The sequence below is a fragment of the Melanotaenia boesemani genome, chromosome 2 (assembly GCF_017639745.1).
Source record: "Melanotaenia boesemani isolate fMelBoe1 chromosome 2, fMelBoe1.pri, whole genome shotgun sequence".
NCBI classification, from domain to species: Eukaryota; Metazoa; Chordata; class Actinopteri; order Atheriniformes; family Melanotaeniidae; genus Melanotaenia; species Melanotaenia boesemani.
Window position 1 is genome coordinate 6887991 of NC_055683.1, and position 11557 is coordinate 6899547.

General features: G+C 45.0%; 1 protein-coding gene and 1 long non-coding RNA gene across 2 annotated transcripts in view; one reads left to right on the forward strand and one right to left on the reverse strand.

The window, feature by feature from the left end:
• Nucleotides 1-11557, reverse strand: part of LOC121653840 (NLR family CARD domain-containing protein 3-like) — a gene marked incomplete at its 3' end in the record, with an annotated part of 124818 nt that overhangs the window by 76578 nt on the left and 36683 nt on the right. The gene's annotated exons all lie outside the window — the stretch shown is intronic.
• On the forward strand, nt 644-8025 carry LOC121655778. The gene is made up of 3 exons (XR_006013303.1): nt 644-661; nt 5207-5210; nt 7678-8025. It is a non-coding gene; the product is annotated as an uncharacterized LOC121655778 (long non-coding RNA).

An 11557-nucleotide genomic window follows, 5' to 3' on the forward strand; every position in this document is an offset into this window, starting at 1 on the left:
ACATGAAACCTGCCAAGAATGATTAATAGCTGAAAACAGAGTTTACATCACTGACAATCCTTTCAATATAAAATATAAGATGAAAACATTAATGTGGATATTGATGTTTAACTGAGCCCAGACGAAGCTTTCCATGTCGGACCAGAACTGTTTGGTGGGAACACGTTGGAAAATATCTGGAAAATTGTCTCTTTGTTAGCTTTGCAGAACACACAGGCATCATCAATATTTATCTGGAATCTTTGAAGTGTTTCCTGAACAGGAAAGTTAAACCTTAAAAGAAACTTCTTCCAGCTTGTTGTTAATCCAGTAATTATGAAGAAGTTTAGCAGCTTTTTCCCTGTAAAGCAGCCGTGGTAGAGTCCCAGAAGAACTCTGCAGCAGCTGGAAGTGAACCGGACTCTTCATTCCTGATTAATTTGTTGCTCCAACGTTTGTCTGTGAGATCAACATCAGCCATGAAAACGTTGTTAAATTCCGTGTTAATCTCTGGGAATGACGTGTTCTTCAACATGTGACGAGCCTGCAGGAGCTGCATTTAAGACAACAGCCAACTCTTCAGCTGTTCCAGGTAAATGACTTTTTTAAGGAATTCTGAATGTCAGAAGTCCCGTTTTTATCCAACAACTGACCTACAACCACAATTCCTTTTCCACACCATGTCGGATTGTTGGGGAAATTTCATATTATTCCCTTTATTATATTGTGTCTACTGATCACTCTCAGGGTAAACAGGTTGTTTAGGTTCTTGGTAATTAAGTTTAATACTGAGTAGCCTGTTGCTATCGTAAATGTGGATGCATTCTTAAGAACAGTTCGCTCTGACCTGTGTGACTTATCTGATACCAGCCAGGCGCCTCAGGATGACCCAGCCGGGCATCCTGCCTTAATGTCACTGGGGTTGTTTATGTGCTCAATAAACTGAAAAAAAGCTCATTAGGTTTGCTGAAGTGTCTAATCCTGTGTGAGGAACAGACAATCTCTTTGTTTGTATTTCATGATGTGTTGTGACTGATCATTCTACTTAAAAGATGCTGCATGTGTGTTTCTTATCAGATTCTCTTCAGATCTCTGTGCTGTCAGACCTCTGAACAGTGTCTCGGATTGCAATTCTGTTATTTTATATTTTAATCCTGTGTTCAATAAACTTGTAATCATTTTTCACTTCAGAACCAGACTCCTCATCCTTGACAGAGTAACTTTTTTTGCCTCAACAACCTGGTGTCAGAAGTGCTCCTGCGTGGTCAGTTTCGGGTTTTACGACGGGTGTCTGATCAACCTGAGTACATCTCAGCCTCTGTTTCTGGGGGACTCCTCGTGGATCTGTGTGAGTGGGTCTCTCGCTGGAAAGCAGTGAGATAGAGTGGACGGATTAGCCGTTATTCCGTATTCTACAGAGACGTCTGTAGTCTAAGGTGTGGGAATATTCCTCCCCGTGCTTAAGTGTAAACATGGGTAATGTAGGCTCCAAAACACCGGCGACGCCCCGCGATGAACTCTTTGAGTTCATGGAACGTAAGTATGGGAAAATGTGTGTGGAGGTGTGTGCGGAGTGGATTCAGAATGGTATTTTTCCAGCCGAAGGCTCTTTCAGCCCGGCGGCATTAAGAATAACTAAAGAAGGATTAGATAAGATGAGGGACAAATTAAAATCACAGAAACGGGTGAAGGTCTCAGATTGGGACCGCTTAGAAAAACATCAGGCGGCTTTAACAAACTGGCTCGCAGAATGTGAGCGTCGGCAGAGAAAACAGAACGCCAGAGTTCTTCCAAAACTTACTGACCCTCCACAGACTGACCTGCACCGACCTGACAACAGCCATGATAAGCGGACGACAACCTCTGTTGCTGTGTCTCATTTTTCTCAGCTGAAAACTAACTCATTGTATCCCTCTCTACCTGCATGTCCACCATCGGGCCCGAGGGGCCAGAACACCTCATTCCCGTGCCCAGACCTGACGATGCTGGGAGCCTCTCCAGATCCAGACTTGGATTGCCTCCCCCCAGTCCCACCACCTCCTCTCGCTGACCACGACGACGATCCATCCCTGGAGGGAGCTGCTGCCCCTGAACTGATACCGCCCAAGGCCGAACCACAGCCCGATCCACAGACCACAGAGGAAAAGAAAAAGTCCAAAGCCCCTCACAAAAGCGGCAGAACCTCCCCGGTGACCCTGAGAAAAGATGGCCTGAAATCTGATTCCACCACTCACCTATGCCCCATGGTTGAAGTGGCGGGTCCCACTGGGCCCATTCTGGTCTTCCGAACATGGACTGAGACAGAGGTGGCGGAGGTGGGGGCCCAATTGCCTGACCTGGTCACTTCTGGGCCAAAGTTTGCTGATGAATTTCCTCTTTTCTGCCAGGAGTTCCGCCCCACAGGTGCAGAGATCCACCGGATGATGGCCAGACGGCTTAAGGTGACTGAACTGTCTAAGATCCAGGACAAACTCCCTGCCGCTGATCTGAGGCTGGGGAATCCTGACTGGGGCCATGCTGATAATCTCCTTTACAAAACCGCGGTAGATGAACTGGCAGAGGAGGTACGTACCAATTTCCCGGCCTCAATGAACATGACCAAAGTTTTCACCTGCAAACAACAGGCAGGGGAGACTTCAGATGATTTCATCCACCGAGTCTGTGTCACAGTCTCAACTTTTGGAGGACAGACTGCACCCTCACTGGGCTGGGAATCCCGTTCCTCTACCCCTTGGGAAAATATGTGCGCTGATGCTGTCATTAAGGGCCTCCACCCTGAAGTCGCGGACAAACTGAAGCAACAGTTGGTTGGGTGGGATGTCAGTCCACGTATTGGTGACGAAGAATGGTTGACCGCACCCCTTGGGTGTAATTTGCTCTCGGGGTGTAAATTTAAACATTCATTTCTTCTGTCTGAAGTTTGTCCGGTCAACCTTTTGGGTAGAGATTTGATGTGTCGGTTAAACATTTGTCTCACATCTTCTCCTGATGGAGTGAAAGTTATGGCCAACCCTGACTCTGTCATCACTGCATGGACACACCCTGGGAGATCCTATGTGCTATTGTTGGGAGTTCCCGAGTGAAATTTTTCTGCAGCAGCTGACTGAGGTAAATCCCTCCCTCTTGGTCTCAAGCCCTGCTCAGAACTGTGTGTGCATTGCTAACATCTCACGGGAGCCCGATGAGAGATAGGAAACACAATGGTTTAATCATTCTCCAGAAACTTTAAAGGTGTCATCTGTTCTGTGGAATGAGCACGTGGCTGCAGCTGTGCTCAGTCTGACAGAAGAACAGAAGGAATGCTTCCGCATTCCATCCCACATGTTTCTCTCTCCAGCTACACAGACAGACGGAAGAGCTGTGAGCTGGGGGACACAGGGGTAATGCATGATTGTGAGCCGGCTGGTGAAAATGTGTGCAACTCTGAGTTTGTGTGTCTGCAGGGTGATGGCTGTGGGACTGATGACGTCAGCATGTGGTTGAGTGTGTGTGAGAAGGCCGAACACTGGAATTCCTTCATTCTTGAACTTGCAGTCTTGTATTCTCCCACAGTGAAAGCTTACAGAATGGATGTCCAGCTTGAGGTCAGCTGTCAGAGAACAGTCCAACTGATTTCAGCCAACATGTTTCCTGAGGAAGATCTTAACCACACGTGTTTGTCAGAATCTGAACTTGAAAACATTCCGGTCCTGAAGGCTGTTCCTAAATCTCTGTGGGCTACCCCTAACTATGATGTAGGGCTGATTAAGAACTGTCCTCCTGTTGTTATCACTCCACGTTCTGATTACCGCCCTCATCAGAAGCAATATCGTTTGAAACCTGAAGCTGTGCTTTGTATCATGCCTGTGTTTTCTGCTCTTCGACAGGCAGGAATTGTCAAACCCTGTGCTTCCTCTCCTTGCCGTTCTCCTATGTTTCCTGTAAAAAAGGTCAGGGATGCTGGTCAGCCTGAGGAGTGGAGATTTTGTCAGGACCTTCAAAGAGTCAACTCTGCGGTTCAACCCCGTGCACCATCAGTTCCGAACCCTTGCACGGTACTGTCTCAGATTCCACAGGATTCTTCTTGGTATAGTGTCTGTGATTTGAGTAATGCTTTCTTCTCCATCAGGATACATGAAGACAGCCAGTTCTGGTTTGCTTTTGAGTTCCTAGGTCAAACCTGGACCTTCAGTCGTTTGTGCCAGGGGTTCTGCGAGAGCCCCACCATTTTTAAAGCAGCCATGAGGGAAAGTTTGTCTGGCTTGGTCCTTCCTCCTGATACCCCTCTATGTCAGTACATGGATGACCTTTTGATTGCTTCTAAAACACGTGAGGAGTGTGAGGAAGCCACTATTGCACTGTTGAAACATCTAGCTGAACAGGGTCACAAAGCTAGTCTGAAAAAGCTGCAATTTGTGCAGCAAACAGTTACATTTCTGGGTCATGTGATCTCCGCAGGTAGCCGTGCCATCTCTTCTAAGCGTGTGTCTGCTATCCAGAACATTCCTCGACCTCGCACTAAAAAACAGCTCATGTCTTTTCTGGGGACAACTTCCTATTGCAGGAATTTCATTCCTAATTATTCTATCATGGAAGCACCGTTGTCAGCACTCAGGCATGGTAAGGGACTGAGACCAGGTGATGCCATCTCCTGGAATGAGGATGCAGAACGTGCATTTGTTGATCTGAAGCTGGCACTACAAACTGCCCCTCTCTGGGCCTGCCAGATCCTGAGAAACCATTCGTTCAGGCAGTGGATGAGAGGAATGGCTCGATGACTTCAGTCCTGCTCCAGACTCACGGAGGTAAGTTACGCCCTGTTGCTTATCTCTCAGCTAAACTGGACCCTGTCGCTAGGGGCCTCCCGTCCTGTTTGCGAGCCGTGGCCGCCGCCGAAAAAGCTGTGCTGGCTTCTCGTGACATTGTGGGTTATTCTGATTTAACCCTTTTGGTCCCTCATGCTGTTTCTATGATCTTGCTGGAGCAGAAAACCTCTCATCTCTCTGCTGCGAGACATCTCAGGTCCTGTTGGACATGCCCAACATCACAGTTAAGCGGTGTACCGTCTTGAATCCTGCTACCCTGCCCCCTTACTGAGGACGACGGAGAGCCGCACTGCTGTGTGGCTGCATTGGAACAAACGTGCACGCCCAGGCCAGATCTTAAGGACACCCCACTTCAGAATCCTGATCTTGTCTTGTACGTCGATGGATCAGCACGACGTGACCCCAGGACTGGGGTGAACAAGGTGGGTTTTGCTGTCTGCACTGACCATTCTACTGTTGTTTCTGCTCCTCTGCCAAGCCATTTCTCTGCCCAAACAGCTGAGCTCGTGGCGCTGACAGAAGCCTGCCGTTTTGGGACGGGGCGGAGAATCACGGTCTTCACGGTCTTCACGGATTCGCGGTACGCTTTTGGGGTGATTCATGATTTTGCAGCACTCTGGAAACACAGAAATTTCCTAAAATCTGACGGTAAGCCTATTCTGAATGCAACACAGATCTCAGACCTCTTACAGGCAGTTTTGCTTCCTTCAGAGATTGCTGTGGTCAAATGTCAAGCGCATGACTCTTCCTCCACTGCTGTGGCCAGAGGTGACGCCCGTGCGGACGCTGCAGCGAAAGTGGCAGGGGACAAGCCCCGTTTGCACACTCCTGTTTCATCTCTGAACACCTGCATGTCACTGTCTTCTCTACAGTCAGATCCTCCTCCTGTCTCTGTTCCCCCTCCTCAGCAGTTTCTCTCTCCCCCTGTGTCTCTCTCGTCCCTCCTCCATGACTCCTCCCTTCCTCCTCCCTCCCCCTCGGGGGAATCACCGGTTCCTCCTCCTTCTCCTGTTTGCCCTGCAGCTGTTTCTCCCCTTGATGATCTGAAGGCTTTACAGAGCTCTGCCACTAAACCTGAGATCCAACTTTGGGAAAAATCGGGATCGATTTTTCAGGATGGGGTTTGGCTGGGTCCGAATGGACTCCCCTTTCCACACTATGGTACAGTTAACAATGCTTTTCAGATTGATGCATTAGCTGTAGATTTAGAAAATCTCACTTCTCTGGTTACTAAGGGGTTTGACGCACTAACACCTGAGTTAAAGGCCCTCCGGGTCATGACACTGCAGAATAGGATGGCTCTGGATTTTCTCTTAGCTGAAAAGGGGGGGACCTGCAAGGTTATAGGGGACAAGTGTTGTACATTCATTCCGGATATGTCTACTAATCTGTCTTCTGTTCAGGATCACCTAACAGATCTGTTATCTGGGATGGAGGCTCGGGATAGCTCTGGTTTTTCTTCTGAGTTATGGTCTTGGTTTCAGTCAGGTGGCTGGTGGCATATCTTGTACGCAGTTTTAGGCCCTATTTTTGCTGTTCTGATTGCCTGCTGGCTTGTGGTGACTTTCCTCCCCCGGTGCCTCAAGGTTATGATAACATCTGCGTTTCCTGGTCATTCCCTCCAGATGTTTGTTAGTGCTTAGCGCGATTTTTCTAACACCCCATTAGATTTCCTGGCTTCTCCACCCGCTTACACTCCACGGATCTGTTATGATGATACTGGTCTTCCGCTTGATTTTTCTAATGATGATGAAGTTTAGATTGTGTGGATAGTTTTCTGTTTAGTCATTTTAGTTTGCTCTGATTCTCATTCCTATGTGTTCTGATGTGTTTTTTTTGCTGGTAATCACATGTGTTGGATTGATTTTGATGTTTATTTCCCCATTCAGAGTTATGATGAAGTTTCTCGAATCCTCGTGAATTGCATCTTCTGATGTTTTGTCTGAATGTATATTGGGTAGATGGTGATTGGACTTGATTGTTGAATATAATCATTAAGGGTTTTTTTTTTCCCTAAATTTACATTACATTTATTACATTTCTCTTTTATGGGTTTCCTGTGTTTTGTTTCTCTGTTTCATTTCTCTTTTCATTGTTTTGATTTTATTTGTTTCCTTTGTATTTTTTCTTTGTTTTTATGTGTTCATTAGCAGTTTGATATCACCGTAAGAGTTTTTGGGTTCACTAGTTGATTGTGGTGTTCTCCTTTTTTGTCCACTGTACAACTCTGCTCCAGTGGTTATCCTTGTTTGATGCATTTTTGTGTTTTTCCTTTTATGCTTTAAATCTTATTAAATTTTCTTTTCTGATGTGATCAATATGAAATGGGTTTCATTATGATCAAAAGAGGGGAATTGTTGGGGAAATTTCATATTATTCCCTTTATTATATTGTGTCTACTGATCACTCTCAGGGTAAACAGGTTGTTTAGGTTCTTGGTAATTAAGTTTAATACTGAGTAGCCTGTTGCTATCATGCATTCTTTAGAACAGTTCGCCCTGATCTGTGTGACTTATCTGATACCAGCCAGGCGCCTCAGGATGACCCAGCCGGGCATCCTGCCTTAATGTCACTGGGGTTGTTTACGTGCTCAATAAACTGAAAAACAGCTCATTAGGTTTGCTGAAGTGTCTAATCCTGTGTGAGGAACAGACAATCTCTTTGCTTGTATTTCATGATGTGTTGTGACTGATCATTCTGCTTAAAAGATGCTGCATGTATGTTTCTTATCAGATTCTCTTCAGATCTCTGTGCTGTCAGACCTCTGAACAGTGTCTCGGATTGCAATTCTATTCTTTATATTTTAATCCTGTGTTCAATAAACTTGTAATCATTTTTCACTTCAGAACCAGACTCCTCATCCTTGACAGAGTAACTTTTTTTGCCTCAACAGGATAAAACAGATTTATTCTGGTAAAGAAGTCCTTGTTGTTCCAGATATAACATCTACGGGGCTGAAGTTATGTTTAGAAACCAATAACCAGATAAAAGAGCTTGTTTGTGGAAGTCAGCCGGATTTAAAGGAATTTTACCAACAGAAAAATGAGCTTTCAACAGAAAATTAAAGCCACCAGGATGATTAAACAGAGAAGCTGGAAAAGTGTTCCAGATGCTGTCGGGTTCTTCAGAAATTCCAGAATCCGTTTCATTTTAAATGTGTTGTTTAGGGAGTTAAAGTCCAGAACCTCTAGACCTCCTTGTTCCCTACAACCTCTGATGATGTCTTTCCTGAGATAACGGGCTTTTTCCTCCACATGGCATCATATAGTATTTATCCAGTTCTTTAATGATGTTTTGGGATGTGAAGTGACGATGAGACATTTATAGATCTGGATTTACCTTCTGCTTTAGAAATGAAGACTCTGCCACATAGAGAGAGATCTCTCATTAACCAAGAACTCAGTTTAGATCCTATTTTTTCAATAATTGGATTAAAATTTAAGTTGTAACGTTCCTGTTTATCTTTACAAATTATAATTCCAAGATGTGTTACTTCCTCATTAACTGGTATTCCAGCGTAATGGGACCAGTTCCAGTTTTCCAGAGGAAACTAAACAGATGTGTCTACATCCATTTGAACCCTGATACATCACTAAATGAATTTATACAACTCACTGCGCTTACTATGTGATGATGATCCCTTAAAAAACTGCCGTATCATCAGCGAGCTGACAGGTTTTAAACTCCTTACCTACAGCAGGAATTCCCAGAAAAGGGGACGTTTTGATATGGGTGCCATTATTTGTGCTACTACCAGAGAAAGAAAAGGAGATCCAGGGCAGCCTTGTCTACGTGGAATAATGAATCTGGTTGATGAGCCAGATTTCAGTTTAACAGAACCAGAACAAACATTATATAAAGTCCCAACTGCATTATGAAAATAATTTCCACATCCAGAGAAGGAAAAGATTTTACAATAAAGTTCTGCTTCGTGGTGTGAAAGGCTTTGTAAGAAGCGATGAGCAGAATGAAGCTTCTATCAGGTAACAGGTGATTGTAATCTATCATGTCTGATATTAAACGGATGTTGTTGCTAATGAGCCTTTTCTCCATAAAACCAGATGCTCTTCGTCTGTTTTCTGACTCCAGCCGTGTTTAAGTCTTCCAGCAACAATCAGAGCAAATAACTTTCATCATTGTTCAGTAAACTGACGGCTCTCCAGGTTTCACTCTGGAATTTTTCCTTGTTTGGTTTGGGAATTAGTGGGATTATCCCTGTTTTAAGGTGGGGGGGGTCACCTTTTCCAGTGGCTTCTTGGAATCCAGCTAGTAAGAAGGAGGAAGTTTATCAGTGAATCTTTATAAAACTCCCAGTCAGGCCGTCATTCCCGGGAGCTTCATTTTCTTCCAGATGTTCCACACATTCCACACGTTCTGGTAAGGAAATCTGTCCATCACAAATATCTCTAAATTCCTCATTTAGGTTTTGACATGAGTAGAAATGTTGTTTAAAAAGTTTCTGAGTCAGAAGTTGTGGGGCTGAAGAGCAGAACTTCTGATAACAGCTGGCCACATGTTTGGAGATTACATCCTGATCACTGGGACCGTTCCCGTTTACCATCACGTTACTTACTGGAGCATATTCAGCGTTCCACTTTTCTAATCCAAGCAAATATTTAGCATTTTCTCTCCCTGCTCCATCCGTCTGAGTCTGGTTGTGATAAAGGCGGCTTTGGTTTTGTCCACATACATGTTGTCTAACTGGCTTTTAATAAACTCAGATGTTCTGTCTCCTGCTCATTAATGAATGAAATGAAATGAAAAATACTTTATTAATCCCAAAGGGAAATTCAATATTGTAGTAGTAGTAATTTTTTTTTTTTTTTTTTTTTTTTTAAAACAATCACATTAATTAATTAAGGGCTTTGTTCTTGAGCCTGATAGCTGCTGGAAGGAAGGATCTTCTGTATCTCTCTGTCTTGCATCGGACTTGAACAAGCCTCCCACTGAACACACTCTGTTGTTTCGTCACGGCGTTGTGTAGAGGGTGTGAAGGATCTTCCATTATCTTCGTCAGCTTGTACAGAATTCTTTTTTTGATGATCAACTCCAGCGGCTCCAGAGTTACTCCAAGCACAGAACCAGCTTTCTTGATCAGTTTGTTAATTCTTTTCAAGTCTCTGGTTCTGATGCCGCTGCCCCAGCAGATTGCTGCAAAGCTGATTGCACTTTCAACAACAGACCTGTAGAACATTTGCAACATTTTGGTGCAGACGTTAAAAGATCTCAGCTTCCTTAAGAAGTAGAGTCTGCTCTGACCTTTCTTGTAAATGTACTCAGTGTTGCTTTTCCACTCAACTCTGTTGTCCAGCTGAACTCCAAGGTACTTGTATTCCTCCACCACCTCCACCTCCTCTCCCATGATGGAAACACATCTATGTGTGTTCTTGTTCCTCCTGAAGTCAACAATCATCTCCTTTGTTTTCTTGGTATTCAAGATGAGATGATTGTCACCGCACCATTTCACAAACTGACCGACCAGTTCTCTGTACTCTGCTTCTTGTCCATCACTGATACACCCAACAACTGCTGAGTCATCAGAGTATTTCTGCAGATGACAGAACTCAGAGTTGTACTGGAAGTCTGAGGTGTACAGCGTGAATAGAAATGGTGAAAGTACAGTCCCTTGTGGTGTTCCAGTGCAGCTGACCACCATCTCAGACACACAACCTTTCAGTCTCACAAACTGTGGTCTGTTTGTGAGGTAGTCGTAAATCCAGGTGGTTGTGGAGGGATCCACCTGGAATTTCTGCAGCTTCTCACACAGCAGAGCAGGCTGAATCGTATTAAAAGCACTTGAGAAATCAAAGAACATGACCCTCAAAGTGCTGCCTGACTGGTCCAGATGAGAGTGGGCTCTCTGAAGCAGGTATATGATGGCATCTTCAACCCCAAGCCCATTACGGTATGCAAACTGTAATGGGTCCTGAAAGGTGTTCACCTGCTTGCTGAGGTGAGCCAGTAAGAGTCTCTCCAGGACTTTCATGACGTGAGATGTCAGGGCGACTGGTCTGTAGTCTTTTGGTTCAGCTGGTTGTGGTTTTTTAGGCACTGGAACAAGGCAGGATGTTTTCCACAGCACCGGGATTCTTCTCTGGCTCAGGCTGGTGTTGAACAGGTGCTGGAGAATCGGACATAGCTGTTTTGAGCAGGTCTTGAGAACTCTGGGACTGACACCATCTGGACCTGCAGCCTTGTTCTGGTTCAGTTTCACCAGTTGTTGCATGACTTGGTTACAGGAGACAGACAGAGTGGAGGTGGAGGCAGAGGAGGTTTCAGGAAGTCCTGATGTGGAGGGAGATGAGGTTGTGTCCAGGTCCTTGACTGAGCTGCAGGGTGACAGAGTGGAGGTGTGACAGGAAAGCTGTGGGCTCATGGAGGGTGTGTGGCTAGTTGGGGTTGAAGCAGGAGGTGAGCTAAACCTATTGAAGAACATGTTCAGTTCATTCGCTCTGTCCAGACCTCCATCAGTCTGATCCTCCTTTATCCCGAAGCCAGTGATCTTCTTCATTCCTGACCACACATCCCTCACATTGTTTTTCTGAAGCTTACTTTCCAACTTCTTCCTGTAGTCCTCCTTGCACTTCTTCATTTGTGTTTTAAGTTGTTTTTGTGTGGACTTCAATAACTCCCTGTCTCCATCCCTAAAAGCTTTCTTTTTGATGTTCAGCAGCTTTTTCAGGTCACTGGTGATCCAGGGTTTGTTATTGGGGAAGCACCTCACTGTTCTTGTTGGAACGGTGCTGTCCACACAGAAGTTAATATAATCTGTC